At 42.6% G+C, this 20,253-nt stretch overlaps 1 long non-coding RNA gene across 2 annotated transcripts; it reads right to left on the bottom strand.

Annotated features, from left to right (window-relative positions):
* Window positions 1–248: 248 nt before the first annotated feature.
* LOC137849477 (uncharacterized) lies at window positions 249–12,768 on the bottom strand. Of its 2 annotated transcripts, XR_011091912.1 has the most exons (5): window positions 12,375–12,768; window positions 2,563–2,680; window positions 1,042–1,199; window positions 799–948; window positions 249–704 (listed from the first exon to the last, which is right to left on the bottom strand). It is a non-coding gene; the product is annotated as an uncharacterized lncRNA (long non-coding RNA). The 2 variants fall into 2 exon arrangements; XR_011091911.1 differs by lacking the exon at window positions 2,563–2,680 and having other exon boundaries at window positions 12,375–12,613.
* Window positions 12,769–20,253: the final 7,485 nt, after the last annotated feature.

Genomic DNA, 20,253 nt, shown 5'->3' with positions numbered 1-20,253 from the left:
TGTGCAACTCTGTCTCCACTGTTTTAGCCCTTTTTGGTCACCCCCTTTTATATATTTCCATAGCAGGTATTCATCTTGGATCCTCTTGGACCTCAGCTGCAGTGTTTGAGAAGGTTTGATTCAATCGTTATTTCCCAGCATCAGGTACAGCATCTCCAAACACTGATTCTGAAAGATGTCACAGCCCTTTCTTTTGCCTTCTCCCCTTCCAAGTGATGTATCCCCTTCTGTTTACCACTCTTACTGTGTTTTTTTTTTTTTTTTTTCTCTTTTATTTATGTATTTGTGTATTTATTTATTTATTTTTCTGGAAGCACTAGCTATTCTGTACTTTAAAGTAAAGTATATGTTGCCATAAGTTTATGGACGGAACCAGAAAGGGGCACTGTGAAGACAAGTCTCAGCTGTGACATCATGAAAGATTTTTCAGAACTGTGACCTGGATTTCTGCCTCTTGACTTCAGGCACCTAAGCAAGGTGCCAAAGAGCCTGGCCAGTAGAGCTGCTTCCAGGTACTTTTTTTTTTTTTTTAATCTTGCTTCAGGTACCACCAGAAAATGCCCGTCTTTCTCTGGTGTCCATCTTCCATTGGTCAGGTCTGGACCACGCTGTGATTCCTGAGGTGTTAAAGGTTGTCTGCATCCTGGAAATCCTCTTTCCCACTGTGAGCCTGGAAAACACATTCCAAGCCTCAAGAGTTGTTCCTATAAAATAAAGGTGTTGATACCCATAAAAGATGTTGGCTTTCCTGTCCAGATATCAAAACATACATTTAGCTTTTGTTTCATAGTTACCCACTTGTTTGAAGTTGAAAGCACATGCTGAATGTTAGTTTCCTTCTTTTCCTTTTTTCAGTGCATAGTGCTTGCTTGCCTGTATAAAAGCATCTTTAAGTGTAGGAAATCCTTTTTCCTTTCATTGTCCATCTATTGGACATGTCATTCATTTCTGTAAACAAAAACATCATTTTGAAAAAAGTGGAAAAATGCAAGTGCTTCATTGCATTAACTCATTTTTTGCCTTGCAGTAGATTGTGTTTACCTCATTTTGCAAAGTGTAACACTCCTGAAACTTTCCACATGTCCCTGAGGTATCCAAAAGCCCTTAGGGACTCCAGGCAACAGACTGATTGGTGACGTCTTGGAGTGCTGTGTAAGCCTGGCAACAGAGGGAATAGGTTCCTATTGAAGGAACATCATCTGGAAGATGGAAATTGTTAAAACAAAACAAAACAAAAACTACATGTACATAAATTAATAATTTATGTGGACAGAATTAATAATTTATATAGACATAAATGAGTAGTACAGAAATAGTTAACTCTTGCAGTACTTGGAAGAGCTATTCTGCAGGGCACGGGCTCTTGATCACTGGGACGGGTAGCTGGGCTGTGGGGTGGTCAGGGAGGCTGCCAGCTGCAGCATCTTACCTCCCAGCCATAAAACACTGGAAATCCAGAGAAGCTCTTCTGCCTCCAGCAGCTAGTGTGGGGCTGATCCAGCCCACAGTGGTGTTGTTGCGTAGGGTTACAATGACAACAAGGACTCTAGAGTCAAGTGTTCCCGCATGACTTTGAAGTGTACTTTTTCTTTTTCATAAGTAGATGGCTATCTCGTTTCCCTAAAGGAGAACAGATCATGGTTTCTCTTCCCAAGGACACCCATGTGCCTGTGTGCAGGAAGGAAACATCTGTGGAGGTGAGCAGGGGTGGTGGGGAGCCTTTGTTCTCTGCTGGTTTGTGGGAATTTATTGCAAGACACTGGAATGCTTCATATAAAGTGAGCAATATGCTAATGTCCTGATACTCAGGAGTACTTCAGGACTGGGCTTTTCAATTTGTTTTACTTGTTAATTGGAGGGCTCAGAGCTGCACCTGCACTTCACCTGAGTGGTAGCCATCAGCCTCCCTGGAGACCAGGCCTGTGTCTGATGCAGGCCATTTCCAGAGGACATTGCAGGACCTGGAAGGCATCAACACTCTGTGTGAGTGGCATCCACACACTGTGTGACACCTACACGTCATGCAGCACCACCAAGCCACGTGGCATGAATGGTGGACCCAGGACCTCTGTATATTCCCAGCCTCTCCTCTCCCCAGGGACTATTGCCCTCATTATCCAATAGATTATGGAGTTGATCCAAAATGCTTACAGTGCCAAAGGGCCTATTCAAGATAATAGAGACCCTGAATCCTACCTGTCAAGACTGGCTCTTAACAAATGTCTCCTTGGAAGTCAGAGCTATGGGCCTAATCTGGCAGTCACTGCCTTCGGGTTATTTCCTTGGAGAAGCCCAGATTTGTCAGTAAGAGGATGGCAGAAGGGAATTCTGAGGCATTTCTAATCCCAATTGCCATAGATTGTAAGAGGATTTGTAATGTTTCTGCTGTTTGAATATGTGTCTTTTTTTTTTCTTTTTTTTTTTTTTTATTTTGTTCTGGTGTTTTCCCCATTATTATTTTTTTTTTCTGAGTAGAAATGCATATATAGGAAAGAATACTCTGATTTATGTAATTGATCAGAAAGTGAACAACAACAAAAGACAAATCAATTAGGGACTGACCCCATTCTGAAGTAATTCCAGGATTACAGATGTTCCCTGGTGCCCCTTTGGTATCTCTTTTCTAGTCCTGATAGCTCTATTACACGTAGGCAATTTCTTCATTCCCTGCATGTAATGTCTGAGATGAAACACTATTAAATATAATCCAACATGTTTAGGAGACACAGTCTGCCACAGTGCTGGTGTCTATAATGACGAAAGCATTTAAGAATGGCACTGAAAAACAGAACTCCCCTTTTCCAAGTGTGGCACACCAGTGATGGCTCAGTGATGGTTCTGTTAAAATGAAGCTCTGTGCCTGACTTAAAAATTAGGCATCTGGGATAGTACTCATTTCCAGATTTTTTTTTTCTTTTCTACTGTCTGAAAATAGCCTCTAACTTTACTATGATGATTTAAAAATACACCAGAAATGTATTTTCCTGCAGAGCTATTCATTCTGCCTTAAGAATATAGAGAAAACAGATGGGACTCATTTTCTCTTACTTGGTCCAAACAATTCAACAGGTGGGTTATTTTCCTTACCAGCGGTTGGACTCCCCACTGTTCTTAATTGGATTATTTGGATAAATAAACTGATCTAGCTTTGGCCCTTTATTAATCATACACCTGAGGCAGAACATGTAGAAGTTAATGGAAAGAAAGGATGGCTGGTCTAGTAAGAAATGAGCTAATGTTGCTTTACTATGAAAAGGCATCAAATTCTTCTTGCCTAAAAAAAATAATCTTTTTTTTCAGCATAAATCTCCAGGTTTATTTCTGTTATAGTTAGATGAACATCAAAAAGTGAACAGGTTGGAATATAGTTTGGGAGGAAAAAAGAAGGAAGAATTATTATAACTACCTTAACAGCCTGCAGACGTTCAGTAGGCATATAGGTGCCTCTTGTTTCAGAGAGATCTCCGTACTATTTTGCCCATGCTAAAACTCATTTCTCCTTTTGAGGCTGTATCTCCTTAACTACAGTTGGAGGAAAACAGATTACAGTATAGCATGTAGGAAAAGAGGATAAAAAATATGAAACAATGGAATAAAATTAGTTTCCACTACAGAGGGGGAAGGAAATTTTTCAAAAAGTGAAATGATGAAATAACATTCTCTTTCTTTTCCTTCAGAGGTGAGTGAATAACCAATGCGAGGATGCACAGAGATACACACTAGGACTGATGCTATGATGGAGTGGAAGCAGGAGTGGGACTGAACCATCCCCTGATGATGCAAGGTGTAAGTAGCATCACTGTGTTGCCTCAGCATTCAAGTGAACATGCATTGCAAACAGATCATAGAATCATAGAATATCCTGAGTTGGAAGGGACCCACAAGGATTATTAAGTCCTACTTCTGACTCCACACAGGGCAACGTAAGAGTTAAACCATGTATTTAAGTGCATTGGCCAAACACTTTTTGAACATCAACAGGCTTAAAGCCATTATCACTGCCCTGCGGAGCCTGTCCCAGTGCCTGAGCACCCTCTGGGTGCAGAACCTTTCCCTAACCCCCAGCCTGACCCTCCCCTGTCCCAGCTCCATGCCGTTCCCTCTCGGAGTCCCCAGAGAGCAGAGCTCAGCGCCTGCCCCTCTGCTCCCCTCGTGAGGGAGCTGCAGGCCGCCATGAGGCCTCCCCTCAGCCTGCTCTGCTCGGGGCTGAGCAAACCAAGGGACCTCAGCCACTCCTCATACATCTTGCCCTCTAGACCCTGCACCATCTTTGTAGCCTTACTTTAGACACATTCTAATGCTTTTATGTCCTCATGTTGTGGAGCCAAGAACTGCACACAGTGCTCAAGGTGGGGCTGCACCAATGCTGAGTATACTGGGACAATCACTTATTTTGGCTGGTTAGCTATATTGTGCTTAATGCACCCCATGATACCATTGGCCTTTTTGGTCACCAAGACACTCGTGTACCTTACCATCATCTAAAACCACCAGATCCCTGTCTGCAGGGTTGTGCTCCAGCCCCTTGTCCTGAAATGTGTACGTATATTCAGGACTACACAGCAGTGGAAGAAGGTATTTAGGTATTTTCAGTCTTTTTTTTTTTTTTTTTTTTTTTCCCTCTTCTTTTTTTTTTTCTTTCCTGTTGGTCTGCTGAAAGCTTCTGTTTGCTCAGATCTGTTGGCTTGGCTACTCATGAACCTCTCCTCCTCATTTCAGTCCAAGCAAGTGGAGTTAACCAATGTCTACAAATGGAGTTGTTTAGACAAAGAGAAGTGGTTGAGGAGATGTTCCCCTGAGAAGTAGGGGAGAGTGGTGACAAGTGGTTGGCAGCAAGCTTAGAGCAGTAATCTCTTTGGCTGGCACAGCTGTATTTGTCCTTGGTATCAAGCCCTCCTGTGAATTTGGCCCACTGAATTTATCACCCTCTTAAGGTGGAGCTGGTTCCAGCTGTGAATTTGAAGAGCAGGCTTACAATTTTAATGTTTTTACTGATGCCTTCATTTAGAACTGCATTAGAACAGTTAGCTGTGGCATGCGAGAGAATAGCCAGGTCTGTGAGAGCAAGTTTTGTCAAGCAATCATCTTACTTGATATATAAAGTGCTTATTAAAAATCAGTCAAGTTGTGGAGGATTGTGCAGGTAATTGTACTGTGCTATAATTTGTCTTCAGATTAGGTGCTGTGGGAATCAAACTGAGCAGAGTGCCCTACTTGACAAAAGGTGGAGGAAATGACACTGCACAAGGTCATGTTGTTTCTGGACAAAGCATTTGTCACAGCTGCAGAATTGTTTTGTTTTGGATGAGAAGGGTAATATATATTTTTAATCAAATATTTAAGAAATTGTTCCCGATATGAATATGTTCTAATGAACAATGTGTACCAGTCTTTGCTAATGTTGACTGTCCCCACGACCTTGGGTAAATTATTGCATCTCCTCATGCATATCCCCATCTATAAAGTGTCTTCTGGAGATGGAGTGAGGATTCATTAGCTAATGTTTACAAAGTGTTTTGAAGACATAAATACTGTTATTACTTTAATGACTTTAAATTTAAAAAGATTAAGAGGGCATGTTGCCCTTTGCATCCTGCTCACCAACTGGGGAGTGCAGTAACCATCCCACAAATAAACGCATCATTCACATCAATCTTACACATAGCTGTTGTCTGCTATGAATTTCCTTTATATATCTACATGGTCATTGGCTGTCCAATGTCTGGAAGTGACTAATCTTTTATAGCAATTAATGGACATATTGTGTTCATTTTTACAAAAATTTTACACTGGAGAGGAAATATTTTTGCATGGAGCAAGTATTTGTTGCACCAAGCAACTACAGCATGATTTTTTTCTCAATCAGGGTTGATATATAATCTAAAGTCCCTCATTTCCCAAGCAAACAGCAGAATCTTATTTAGACCTGGGAGAACAATTAAAATGGCAAAAGATCGAAATATATAAATTTATTTTATGCTGAATCTCCAGAAGACATTGGCAGCTATGGTAGCTATGGTTATGTTGTTTCTGTGCTTCCAGACTAATATTCCCCAATGATGTACCTCTGTTTCTCATGCTGTGGTTTAATATGCTACAGGAGAACTCTCTAGCACTGTGAGGCAATAGAAGTCTTACTGAGAGACATTGAGAAAGTGTAAATGCTTATAAAAGTCTGAAAATCCTACATACTGCTGAACCTCAGATTTCCACAAACTCTTAGTGTACTTTAACTTTGCTTTTATTTATATCTTGATGTACAGTCCCCATACTAATGTTAAATGAGTGCAGAGTTATTGTTCAGGACTCCATTTCTTCCATTTTTTTATATTGACGTTGTTTCCACCGTGAGCAAGGGAAGGTTACGGGGAAATATGGGGAAAAACTGCTGGGTGTCTGGCATGGCATGAAATCTGCCATGAAGAGCTGGATGTCGCTACTTACCTTCACCAGGAAGGATTGCCAGGAAGGAAGACCAGGAAAACCATGAGTACAAGACCAAAACTGAAGAGACAGGTTTTTTGGTTTTGCTGCCATCTAGCAGAAGATAGACAGTCTGACACACACACACACACACTGGGACAGAGAAGCAAAGTTGATTCCTGGAATAGGTGGGGGATGATAATGTGGGTTTGGGCTGAGGTCTGAGATGGATTTTTTGCCCTAAGGTCTCCGTGTCTTGCTAGGTGACTGCTAAAAGGCGGCTTGGTTTTGGAAGAGGAGGCTGCTTTTCCCTCATGCTTGTGTTTACTTGCCTTAAGAGGCAAAGGGGCCCTCAAGTGCAGGACCAGATGGCACTCACCTCACTGGAGGAGTGAACCAGGCTGCTGCCCCATCAGTCCAGCTAAGCTGAAGGAGATATGCAGACACAGATAAAGAGACCGAGAAGAATTCAGATATACCCTCTGAAGACAAACCCTCCCAGCAAAGGCCCTGTCTCTTCTGTCCAGGCATGCAGAGCACACACCATTCCCACCTTTACCATAGTCCTCACGGGCAGCTGTGACAGAGTTGCCTTATGTCAGTTTGTCTGCTGAGGGGCCTGGCAGTCACTCGTGCTACCTAAGGATACTCCTCCATAGCCTTTTGAAGCGTGTGGAGAGTGAATGCGTTTCGTTATACACCCCTGATCTGAATCAGATGACAGATACCAAAATACCAGCCCTTTGTTGAGCCTTGTCCTTAGAGGCTTTTCTCACATCTTGACCCCACATGATTTTTTTTCAAGTACACCTACGGGTTTCCTTCTGCTGCAGGTGCATCTGTGGGGAAAAAATCAAGCCCATTAGCCTTTCTCCTGGATTTCTGGGGAAAGGAAAGCACTCCTCATGTGTGCAGAACACATTTAAAAATAATCAATTACTATTGAGTTACCTTGGACCAGGTTTGGTCAAAGCTCATACTAACAAATGTTAGCTTCTAAAGCATTTTGAGCAAGTCATTAGGTGACTCTCAGTTTATACCACTTTATTATCTGAATGATCATGAAGAAAGCTTAGTTATGTAATGACCATGTTAGGCTTCTAAACGAGTTTCCTTTCCTGTAATCATTAATCCTCCCGCTTCCCTCGTTCTTGCAATCTCATTTTCTCCTGCAGTATACGCTCCTCTCACAGAGGTAGATAACTAGATCTTGCAGACAGTCATTTATGGTCTCTGTTCATTAGTTCACAGGCAAAGGAAGCTAAGCAGACTCTACTCTGACTTCCCTTTTGTTCACTGGAAACTGAACATTTATCATGGTTTTGTTGCTGAAGGAAAGTTCAATTCCTAACGTAACACAGGCTAGAAATTCACAGAAAGATAAATGCTTCGGGTTTAGGAACAACTGAGCTCACATGTATTCTCAGGGGAAGGGAAAAAATGCTAAACATGAACTGAGGTTATTGCAATGTGCCTATGATGCCAACATTCATTATAAGGGTCATAGAATCACAGAATCAGAGTGGTTTGGGTTGGAAGGGACCTTAAATACCACCCAGTTCCAGCTCCTGCCATGGGCAGGGACACCTCCCACCAGCCCAGGTTGCCCAAAGCCCCATCCAGCCTGGCCTTGAGCACCTCCAGGGATGGAACATTCACAGCTGCTCTGGGCACCCTGTGCCAGGGCCTCACTGCCCTCTGAGGGAAGAATTTCCTCCTAATGTCTAATCTAAATCTACCCTCTTCCAGTTTAAAACCGTTCCCCCTTGTCCTATCATTATAGCTCTATATGGTCTCCCCAGAGCTTTGTCTTCTTCAGGCTGATGTAGGATGTTGTAGCTATCCTCAAACTAAGGATTAACCAGATCCCCCAGACTGAAAGTTAGGCTTTAGCGGAAACCAAGGTAGGTTAAGATGCAGGAATACATGGACAAATCACCCAGGTAACTATAAGTCTACCCAGTAGTGGTGCTCATTGCATGATCAAATGCTCTTTTTTTTTTTTTTTTTTTTTTTTTTTTTTTGCCAGATCAGATTAGACCAAGGTGTTTTGTTTGTTCGTTCTAAAGGTAAAGTGAGAAGTTCTAGTTCAGCACCTCCAGAACCACAGTGCTTGTCAGAGTCCAGTTTATCAGGATGTCATTTACCAGGCCTGCCGACACTGTTGGGTTACACATCACCACGTGAACGTCCACCTTCAGGCTGGCAGGGTGATGGGCTGGAGGCAGGTAGCTGGGGAAGGAGGGTGTCCAAGACACTACCATGGCCCATAAGGATGTGTGAGGTTACTGGAAGAAAATACCTGGGTGCCATGGGACACGAAACCGGGGATGCTGGGTTCACGAGAAGAAACTCACTGCCCCTCCTCTTAGTGCCCCTTTAATTTGCAGTAGGGTCATTCTTAAAACACGCTTTTATTGCACAAACCTTCTTCAACTATTTGTTTCATCAAGTCCAGTAAATCAGAGAGGAATGGTGTCTCTGCTCAGATGCACACCAGTAACCTGCCCTGAAGAGCTCTCTGCATCTCATGTGGTGCCTGCAGCACAGTGACACAGCTGCCTGCTGTCTTACATGGGACTTGGTGGCCTCGATATGTACCTTGACCAAAGGGCAAAAATTAAGGGATTCTGGCTAGTATGATTTATACTCTGCAATAACTGGTGGGTATTACAAAATCATTTGTGCTCTGACTCCAGAATTTATGTGCCCTGTACGTCCCACTAATTCACACTCCACCTATTGTTCTCATCTTCGTCGGGCTGTGACTGCTCACAGAGACATCCCACTCCATCCTAGCAGAACTTCATGGTTAGCCTCTGCACCTTTCTCTTCGTAATTAGAAGAAAAACATTCATTAATGCTTAGGTAAAATAAATGACTTTAGCCAAGAGGGAGAATGAAATAATAATTTAAGCTTCAAAAATATAGCTTTCAAATCATGGTGTAATACCTAAGTAATTGTCTTAAGTCCAGTAAAGTTAAACCACGTAGAGTTAAGTTTGTAAATACATGCAGGTCTCATGCTGCATAAATGTGCAGTTAAGCCACCCAAACAACACTGTCATGGCAGTGCAATTATGATTGAAAAACAGATTAGAATAAATTGATTTTTGCATCAACCTACTTTTGCATTTGCAATCATTTCAGTCTTTCTAAAGTCCACCTGAGTGCATGTTTCCTTTATGGACTGGGAATTCCCGGGAGCTCCAGGTAACATTCCTGTTTTATTCTCCCCAAATCAAGACTGGTTGAATTAGGGATATTTTGCAGTGAGAGAGTTACTACCAAGCATTCTCTTCAAAAGCAAAGGCTCTGTAAAACTAGATGTCAATCAGATTCAAAGAAGATAGATTTATGTGCATGCTCTTTATATTATTCTGACTTACTGCTTCTTCCTATACTAAATCACTGAGTGCCCTGTAAGCGCTTTCTGGGATAATTTACTTACAGTTTGTTTAGTGGCTGGAGCTGAGCTCATCTATGCCCACACAGTCTTTTTAAGTGTAGAATTTTATTAGTAAACCTCTGAGTATACTGCAACTTGAATTCCATTTTCAGGCCAGGAAATGTGTTTTCAGATGTGTGTATCAGGTCATGGGGCTCTCTTCCAGTACAGGATGCTTTTTACACAAGCAGTAAATGCAGTTAATTAGAGGAGACCCAGGGCTGTGTCTGTCCTTCTGTAAAAAATAAATGGTGTTGCCAAAAAAGGAGTTTGTCCAACCAACACAGAGATAGCTAACGCATAGTTACTAAAATCCAAAATTGGGTGACAGATTTATGGGCTACTGATAAGTGACCAAAAGCAGAAAATAGTGAAGTTCCCTAAACCACTGGTGTCTGTGTCATAAATGCTTCTGTATCTTTTGACATACATTGCCAGTACTCATTCTCTGTTCAGTATGTCTTATTCATTCCTTTTAACATAATGTATTTTTCACAGAGGAGGAAAAGATGGATTTTTCCTATGTCCTCTCTGTAAGATTTTGCCTCCTCATTCACGCCAACAGTTCTTTATGTGCAAATAACAGAGTGGACAGTTTTGCTTCCAGCAGTGATTTACAGGTTCAGCAGATGTCAGCTAGGCATATTAATGGAGCGATGCCACACAAACTGCAGCTTTTAAGCACGATGTTACCCACACTCACGCTACTTAGTCTGTTGCACAGAGGCTGATAGCTTTGTGGAAGAATTATCAACAGCTACTGAGGGAAATGCTGTCTCAAAATTCCCCAAAGCTGAAAGCTTTTTAAAAACATATAGAGAGAATTTAAAATTCTGCAGAAAACATGAAGGATGGCATATTTCTCTCCAAGATGGAAACCAAGAGAATAAATAGAAATGATTGTCTATGCCCCCCTGCTGTTGAGGTATTTCCACTCTCAATCTGTGTCTGCTTGGAAAAGCTCCTGTCTGGGTAGAACCAAAATAAACGTAAGCAAATCTGAAAGAAATGTCAAGATAGTGTCATCTATGTTAATCAAACTGTTTATTCAGAAAGTATAAAAACACTCTGTGATTTTAGCGTGCATAGATTTAGTTTGTGGTACAACAAAGATGCTCGCTGCTCTTTGGAATACAAGTGCCACATGGTGATAGCTCTCTAATGCTGGGGAAAAGAGCAGGGGTCCTAGATGACAGAGAATGGCATCATTTGGCCATCATAGCCTGAAAAAATATATCTGTACCTGCTATAATGGGGGAAAATGAGGAGTACTGGTAGATTGGCTGGACCCAGAGGCCTGTTTTGTTCATGTGGATGGCTGAAATGGAACTAAAAATGTTTCTTGCTCAGCCATGTAATTGGTATTTGCTTAGAAATTAGCAATCTATTCATGCGGACAAAGCTTTGCAGAACTTGAGCAAGTCAGTACTTCTTGAGTAAAGGATGCTCCCACTTGCCTGTCCTCTGAGATCCCCATTATTGAGGGTATCTTGGGCTCTCTGGAAACTGTAGGTTTCTCACAGACAAAATAATCTTTTTTTTTTATTTATTTATTTTATTTTATTTTAAATGTTTTATCTGAAGATTGTGTTGGTAAGCTGAACCAGCTGGAAGTGCACTAAGAACTGTGACAGAATGGTGTTGAACAGACAATAAGGAACACCACCAGTTGTGCTGTTAAGGCTCTTGGAGACCATATCAGTTCTACCTCCACATTTCTTTTCCTGTAAAATATGTCAGTCCCTGCATTGTCAAATAGTAGTTATATAAGGGAGTGGAATTTCTCTGACTGTTTTAGCTAGAAAGCCCATTTAGCACTTTTCTCAGCTCTTCAGATACAGTATGTTTGGTATGAATATTAATATGATTTTCCTGGCCACAGTAGATAGGGTTTGGGGCACGGCAGTGATGTGTTCACAGCAAATTGTTGCTAAGCAGATATGCTGCTTAGTTTCATACCATACCAACTGAAATATTTTCCATGTGCAGGGCTTCCCTTTCAGATGTGCATTTTGATGGTTTGTATTCAGAGGGTATGGACATGGAGTCACCCTGAGCTTTATTTGATTCCAGGACAAAACTGTTGATAGGACAGAATTTCACTGAGATAAATGCCGTGAAAAGAATACAATGTGAAAAAACCTTACTGTGGGCATTCAAAAATGTCTTGCAATGCAACACCTCAGCCTAACCAGTGTACTACCAAGATATTTTTCTCAGGCATTAGTTTTCTCAGCATCTCCAGCTAAACCCATTGTTCAGAGTTTGTTTATACAAGTCAGTCCTGTTCTCCTCTTTTATTCTACTTTTTCTCCAGAAGTACAAAGATAAATCCTGTTTACCTCACTTCCTTAATTGAACTGTGCCAAATTACTGATGCAACTCCATTAACTTCAGTGCAGTCTCACCCAGGATTAGTGGCTCTGATCACCAATTCTTAAGAGTAATATGTCCATTTAATCAAACCAAATTAACAAGCTGCACAAATAAGATTTTTCCTTACCTTGAGGTCCACTTCCCCAAAAATGTCATGAAGTGGCTTAGGTACTCGCAGATGCTTAAGTGCCCTCAGTGGTGTGAGTGATAGCCTCAGAAAATTGAAAGGCTCAGAAAGCAAAGATCAAAGCAAACTCATTTTATAGCTTTGCTCTCCACGCAACAAATTCCCCCTCTGTAGTATGTCATAATACAAATTCTGATGTCTTTTAAGTGAGATTTAATCCAGGTCCCAAGTGGGATATTTTGTCTGCGTATGGCATGATGGATGTTCCATATGAGTGACTCACTCATCCCCAAAATCTCCTGGAACTGTGTCACTATGCAACAGGATATTCACTGAAAAATCTGTTCCTGACCAACAAACCAAAATTGTACTGTGGAGTTACAGGCTCATAAAAATAGGAGGTGACTGTGGTAAGGTTGAATGGTGAAACTATTAAATGGAGAGCTTAAAAATGACCTCCACCGTTTTATACGTAGATATACATCAACGTTTTACTCATGATGTAACTTTTACTATCTTGAAAGCAAGCACAAAAAAGATTTAACTCCTCAAACAGAAATCACAAATGTGATTCATGTATTTAAGTTAATTGATGGATTTCTGCTGGTATACAAAGGAGTTCATCTAAACTAAGCTCCACCATACTGCAATAAGGACTCAATTAAAATGAGTCAGGAAAGCTTCTAAGAGCAGACTGGCACAAAGACACAAAGTCATTTGATTCCTTAAAAAGCACCTATCTAGCATACAAACACTCTTCTGGAGAATACACTGTGTGGAACAGCCCTTTGTTACCAGAGGGACAGGACTGAAAATGTCTTTAATTTTCTTATCTTCTCCATTGCTTTTCTCAAGAACTTCTGCAATGAGGGTAACTCCTTCTCCTCCCATCCAGGTGCTCCTTTCCCTTTGCTGTTTCTTAGTATTGTTGATTTCTATATGCCAAAATAGGACAAGAAAACAGTGATATTTCCTATAGCAGAATTATTGTTTTGTTCCTCATTTAGTCCCCATCTCAGAGGTTGTGACATGACATGGGAGACAAGCTTCTTGCCCCCTCAGCAAGCCAGTACAGGGTGGGTAGTCCTAGAGTAACTTACTCTTTGAAATAAGGTGGACGTGGGAGGGCACTTGTGTCTTGGAGGGCTATGCCTGAAGCACAGCACCACCTTCCAGTTTATGGATTTGCTTCCAGTTGCAAAATCTTTGTTATTTTATTGTATTTATTTAGGGTGCTCATCTGGTTTGCCGTTTGGGGAAGGATGAGACCCATCAGGATATGTCAAAATGTAGCGATACAGCAGGAAAATACAATAAGAGCCCAGATGTTCATATGATGGACTGTTTTTTGGGAATCCAGGATGTCTGTCAAGAAGGTTTTCACGCTCAGCTAATGTAAACAGGCAGAGGCAGCACTGTCTCCAGCTGTTGTCCAATGCTCTATGAACGAAAAAGCTGTGCCAGTTATTGCAATTCCATAGAAGACCAGGTGAATTGTTTCAGGGGACTGTCATGAACGAACGTCATCGTGCAATACTCATTAATTGACTGCTTGGATTTGCTGATGTTGCTCATTCTCTGAAGAACTGCTTCCAAAAACCTGTGATCATCTTGCTGTTGCTTCACATTTTCCTAGGTTTAAATGGCAATGACCTAGCTTTCATTCTGCTTCAGCTGCAGTTGACTTCCTGGCTGGCTGTTGTTATTGCAAAGACTCCTGAATTGCTTTTATTATTCCCCTCCACAACATCAGTTTTAGTTTAGCATCTTCTCCTCCAAAGTGCTTTCAATATCTTTTTTTTTTTCTCTCATATACATTTTCAATCTGCTGTAAACAAGCTATATTGCTGGCAAGAAGAAAGGCAACGGCTTAGAAGGATAGGAAGGACATACAAAAACATATAAATTCCCAGCAGAACAGAGCTTGAGTATTTTCTGCTGTGCTTAAGCAGGAATTTGCACTTCTGGTGTGGTAATTAGGCATTTCAGTGTTGGGCTGTTGAAGCTCACATGCAAACTTCCTATAATATCTCTTCCTGATAAGATTAAAAAAAATAATCCATTAATTCTAGCAAATGTTAGATATACCCTGAATCTCTTTGCTAAAAGGGAGCTTTAGCCAGATGTGACTGGGCACAATTCCCCTCACACCCCAGGGCCTCTTGGGGCTACCATTCAGTGAGCACTAGTGGCTGCTGCCATCATCCTAGGAAAGGTGCTGTGTGCGTATGACGCAGGGAGTGACCACATCTCTGGTTAGAAAGAGGTTTAATATAGCTCACTATGCTGCTTGCCAGTCCTCTGTTTGATGTACTAATGAAAAAGGAAAGTTCTTTTTATTCCTGTTTGGTCGTAGCTGATCTCGGTCAGGTCCTCTTTGGCCAAGGAGAGGCCCAGGACAAGCCACGAGTGGTCTATCTCCCTTCTAATTACAGGCTTTACCCTTTGGTCTAGCACAGGAACAGCAGCAATTAGAGCACAGAAATGCCAGTAGCTGGATGTGAACATGCAGTCAGTTTACAAGGTGATATGTTAAAGCTGATTCAAGCCTGTACACAATCTCTTTCTCATTATGGAGGTGTAATTAATCACTTTGTCTCATTATCACACTATTGGATTAAACACAGTCAGTTTAACCTTCCCCTGTACCTTGGAATCTACTCTGGCACAACAGAAGCCAATTTCCTTTGGAAAATGTGATTGAGTTTCTGCATCTGCATGGACGTGGTTCTGCAGAGATCTTCTAGTATTAAGCTGACTTCAGCCTTTCCATTAACGACCTAAACTAGAAGAGCATGTTAAAGTTATTGCCTTCGTCCCTTCCCCAATAGCAAATCAAGCTGTCAGGGCCCTGAGAGCATCCATCCCCTTCCAGACGTCTTGTTGGCTAAGCTGAGGAGCTTAGCTGCTTGACTCACAGCCCGGCTCCTTTGCTGATAAGAGCAAGAAAAAAAGCTAAAAGCCAGGGCCTGCCCTTCCTCTCCCTTGGGAGCTGCTTTTCAGCTGCGGCTTTGCCACTGGCCCCACCTGGGTTGCATCACAGCTGGGGAGCAGCTATGAAAGGAGCTTCACTTGAGTAAAAACTGAGGGGTTAATGGGTAGCCCTGAAAGACACAATCTGGAATAGCCCCAAACTCTTTAGCCCTGTGTTTTATTTTAGCAAATCAAGATTTACTGAGTCACTGGACCTGCCTTCCTGCTTGTCAATTCATTGCACGTAAGTCTTGAACCCATTACCCAATTTCTGGGCTGAGTGCAAGGTGTAGTCAGGGCTGACCCTTCACCTCCCTCCCAGATACCACAAACCAGTAACACAGCAGTTTGTGTACTACCTAGTATCCATCATTTATAGCTGGATCAGAAACAAGAAAGTGAGTGGCTGTCTCCTCTAAATTTCACCAATTAGGACAAGTTTTGAAATTAGGAGAAATTAGGAGATATTTCTTCTCAGGAAGAGTGATGAGGCTTTGGAACGAGTTGCCCAGGGAGCTGGTGGCATCACTGTCCCTGGGGGTGTTCAAGGAAAGGTTGGATGTGGTGCTTAGGGACACGGTTTTGTGGGTGACATTGGTGGTAGGGGGATGGTTGGACCAAATGATCTTGGAGGTCTTTTCCAAACTTAATGATTCTGGGATTCTGTGCCAGAAAGGTCAGGGATATGGTGATGCCCTGCTGCAGCCTCACCCTGCAGTGGTGCTAAGCCTCCGAGCCCTGTGCCAGAGAGGAGCCAAGGTTGCAGGTGAGTGCTTTGAGCCAGAGAGACTTCCCAACAGCTCTGAGCAAGGAGGGACAGTGCCATGCTGTCAGGCACATCAGGAAAGCAGGCCCCCTGAGCTTCAGGTAGCAGGAGCAAAGGCAGGAGAATCTGAGTTGTGGATCTCCTCTAGAAAAGAACCTCCTCTAAGGAAGACATTCTGCTTCCCTTGCCCTGATAGAAGATGGTTTAAGAGGTAGGAGATGGTGCTGAGAAAAGACAACAGTGCTAAATAGAGACAGTTTGCAGAGCTAAAGGCAGAGGACAGGCTGCACCGTGTTAGGTGGAAGACACATGACTTGGCCTGGTCTGTTCCGAACTGCCTACACCTTACAAAATGGCATCATGTTTCTGGAGATAGAAAAACCAAGAGTCTCTTCTCCCCAGATGACCTTGGGAGCAGTGTAGCACCAAGAGCTGTGCAAGCACTGTCAGCGTGCCTCAAAATGTAGAAGGATTGGGGTCTGTGTCTTGCACGAAACCTCACAGCTCTGCTGCAGTTATTGCAGATGCATCAGTGTGCACCATGAGGGGGCTGGACCAGCCCTTCTGTCTGCTTTAATCCATTCCATCATTTTAACTTCCTATCTGTTGTGCTGAAAATGCTAAAATAGCTTTTTGTTTGTTTGTTGTTGTAGGGCTTGGAGAGGTCTCTTTTTGCTAATCAGCTGCCCCCTGTTGACTGATTCCAACACTATTTTAATGGGCCTGAGTGCAGCCCCATACCTCCACCTGCAGAGAGATCTCAAGGACCAACTTCTGCTTCTCATTACTTCATCTCTGCTTTTTCCTTTTAATTTTGCCATGAAGAATTCCTCCTTGAAAATTAAAAAGGGGAAATAAGTCTGACCTGTTTTTGCACGGAACTACAGAAATCTCATTTTTGTACGCAAAATTATAACCCAGACCAAGATTTCCTGGGCTTTGACAGACTTAAAAGGTTTATGAACCTCCGGGATTTGTTTTGCTCTCCGTAATTAAACTAGCCCCATCCTGAGAAAGTCAAAGGGAGGCTACAGTCATGTTTGCCTAGCATAGTAAGTGGCAGGGACTTTGCTATACAAATGCTGACAGGCTGGTACTTTCTTTCTGCCCTCTGGTTTCTCCCAGAGATAACAACTCACTAGGATCATGCAAGACTTTGCAGCCTGTACTAGCTTGAAGAAATATCTGGAGAGACTTCTGAACTGGGGGAGGAGGGAGGCTGGCGCCTGAGCGAATCCTTTTATTCTCTGCAGAGACTCCTGGAGCCCAGCTGTAGTTGCTCTGGCAGGGCACCGCGTAGTTATCTGATTATAGTAAAATATATTCCCTGACTGCATCTGAAATGTTCTTTCCTCTTTAATTGTATGTGCTGGGAAGACTGAAAAAGCTTTTGCTTCCTCAGCCTCTTGAAATACTTTTTTATCTAATGCATTTTGAAGTATTTTTGTGAATGTCTTGTAGACGTAATGGGCTCCAATCTATGTGATTTCAGCCTCACACATGTGAAGAGGAGTCTTAAATTAAAAATCAATAGCACGTAATGGTCAGACAGCAAGAGAAGGTCAGTCCAAGACCATCAGGCTTGTACTGTGGTAGCACAAGGGCAGGTTTTGATGCTCCACCAGGCTAGCAGGCTTTGACATGTCCTTAGGGACAGCCTCTAATAATGTGAGGACCCAACCAAGGCTGAGCAGAAAAGCTCTAAATCATTTTCAAATCAGGGAATGTGCTTGTCTGCCCGTTTCTTAAAGCCTGCTCAACATGCCCATGTCCTCTCTCCAGCCTCACGTCTCTCCTCCCTTTCCCCCTCCATATTACCTCCACAAGCTAGGGCTTGTGAGGCAAGGTGGTGTTCCTGCCTGATTATAATCGTTCTGCTTTTAGAGAAGTCAAAGACTGATTTGCTGAAGGTCACATAGTAGATGATGAGCAGAAATAAGCTCAGAATCAGGAGACAGATCCTCCTCCCCTTCAAGCCAACATAAATCAAGAGCAAGTCCACTGGAGCAACTGGCATTGCACTAATATGAGGAGCCAGGAGAAGTGTTTGACGCTTAGGCCTAAAGTGTCTGCAGAGACATTTTTCATCAACATCTTCCAAAGGTCCCAGTTTCAGTGTGGCTGCAGCAACAACAGGAACCCATAGTGTAGGTCAGGGAACAGTGGTTTGTTTTATCTCGCCCCTTGGCAGCTCACCCCTCAGGGCTGTGCAAGGTGGGAGCAATGTCACAGGCCCCAGTAATCTTACAGTTCTGGGAATAGGAGGAAAAAGACACTTACATAAAACCACAGAACTGGCACTTACTTGGGAAGAAAATTAGCCTCATTTATCTCCTCTTACATTCACTCTGACCAGAGGTTCAGGATCTTTGTTATGTTCATTAAATTGCCTGTGCTTTTCAGGCACACAAGGATGCTTTCAGCACAAACTAGTTGTTAGCAGTTAATCGAGATTGTAAAGGGGTGTAGGGTTATTAAATCACATATTGGTTGCCTATTAGTGAGATACAGGAACTGTATCAGCATTAACGAACAGACTAGCAAAATAAGGGAGGTGTTTCCTTCTAGAAAATTTACTGTTGTGCAGTAAAATCTTTATTCCATTATCTTTTATTCTAGGCTTTAAATATTTTCCAGTTTCCTCCTGAAATATTAAAACCTATTCCAAATTTAACTATTTCAGCTGGTGTTGCAAGTCTGTACCATGTTGCAGTATTTCACATGTATTGCAGATGGGTCTGATTCTCCTACAGGGTTTCTACTAACACACTGCATCTAGAAGGTAAGTCTGTAAACTGCAGGTTTGCAGCCATCATTTTTGAAATTAGAAAGCAACTTCTGAAAAAAAAAGTTTTGTGCTCCCCTCCTACCCAAATGCGGAATGTCATCTATTAAATTAAACTGCTGACCCATCCAGGGTGAGAAATACCCAGCCAGAGATGAGGGAAAGGCATAAAAGTCTGGCATCTCGCATTCTCCTGCAGGGTGAAAATAAGAACTTTGTTTATCTGGAGAATGGAGGAGTCCCAAGCTCTGACTGTGGCAGATCCTGCTGGCCCTGACTTTCCCTGGGAGGTCCTGCAGTATCGGATTTGGACATCACAGCATTTTTCAAGAGGCAAGGCAGGCTTTTGCCCACTCGCCAGCAGAGTTGTTGTGCCCTTCTAGGGGAGCAGGGGAAGGCCCGAGGCTTTTGGAGCTTGAGCTGGTGCTGACTGACACCATGAGAACACAATTCAACTCCTCAGGAGGTCTTGGAGAAAGCTCTTGAAAAATAGACTAAATTTTCATCACGTTTCTGTTGCAGTCAATGAATTTGGAAAGAATCTGGATGATAATTCTTGAGGCCAGAGGGATCTTCTCAGAGGATTACGGTCAGCACGGTGAAGCCCCACTCACTCTCTCTGCCTAGCTGGCACACAGCTGCTTTGCAGACTTCTCTGTGGCTTTCTGCCTCCAAATGCCACAGCACACACACTTGCAAGAGGTCTCTGGTGTAACCCCTGTGCTGGCAATCAGCCCCAGGGTAACCTCTGTAATTTTCCTCAAGACCTGCCTTTGTTAGATCCTTCCCATGCGGCACAGTGCCTAGTGGGTGGGTTTTATTGCTCTGGGTCTCCTACTCCATAAGGATGCTCAGTTACCTCTCCCACATTACCCAAATGAGGAGTGGTTAGGCCCTGGGGCTTCGCAGGGGTTTATGGCTGCCCAAGATCAAAGCCGTGTTTGCTGGCAGCGTTTAACACCTTCCAGCACCATGGGATTATTTCTGTCTCCCAGCTGGTCCTGGCTGCCCAGCCCAGGCTGTGGAGCAGTAAGACTTCCATCCGCAGTGCCACCACTTTTAATTTTCCCTTTTTATAGAGAACAAAATCAGAGGGCATTTAATGTTCCCCTCTAATTATTCTTTACTTCAGAAGGGAGTATTAAAAGCACGCCAATGAAGACGGGAACTACTCGAAACTACAGCCCAAGAAAATTGCAGCCATGGCACTGCTAGAGAAGCTGGAGCTGGGTTATGGTTTGTTAGCACTCCTCATACCATAATCTTATTAAAATTACAATCTTTCCTGTCAGTGGAAAGGGAAAAGTTAATATTGGTGAAGTCACAGGTCAAAAATAAAACAAACAATATTGAGT

Source organism: Anas acuta, chromosome 1 (genome assembly GCF_963932015.1).
Source record: "Anas acuta chromosome 1, bAnaAcu1.1, whole genome shotgun sequence".
Taxonomy (NCBI): domain Eukaryota; kingdom Metazoa; phylum Chordata; class Aves; order Anseriformes; family Anatidae; genus Anas; species Anas acuta.
The sequence above is the reverse complement of the archived record's forward strand: the minus strand, read 5'-3'. Positions and strand labels throughout refer to the sequence as shown.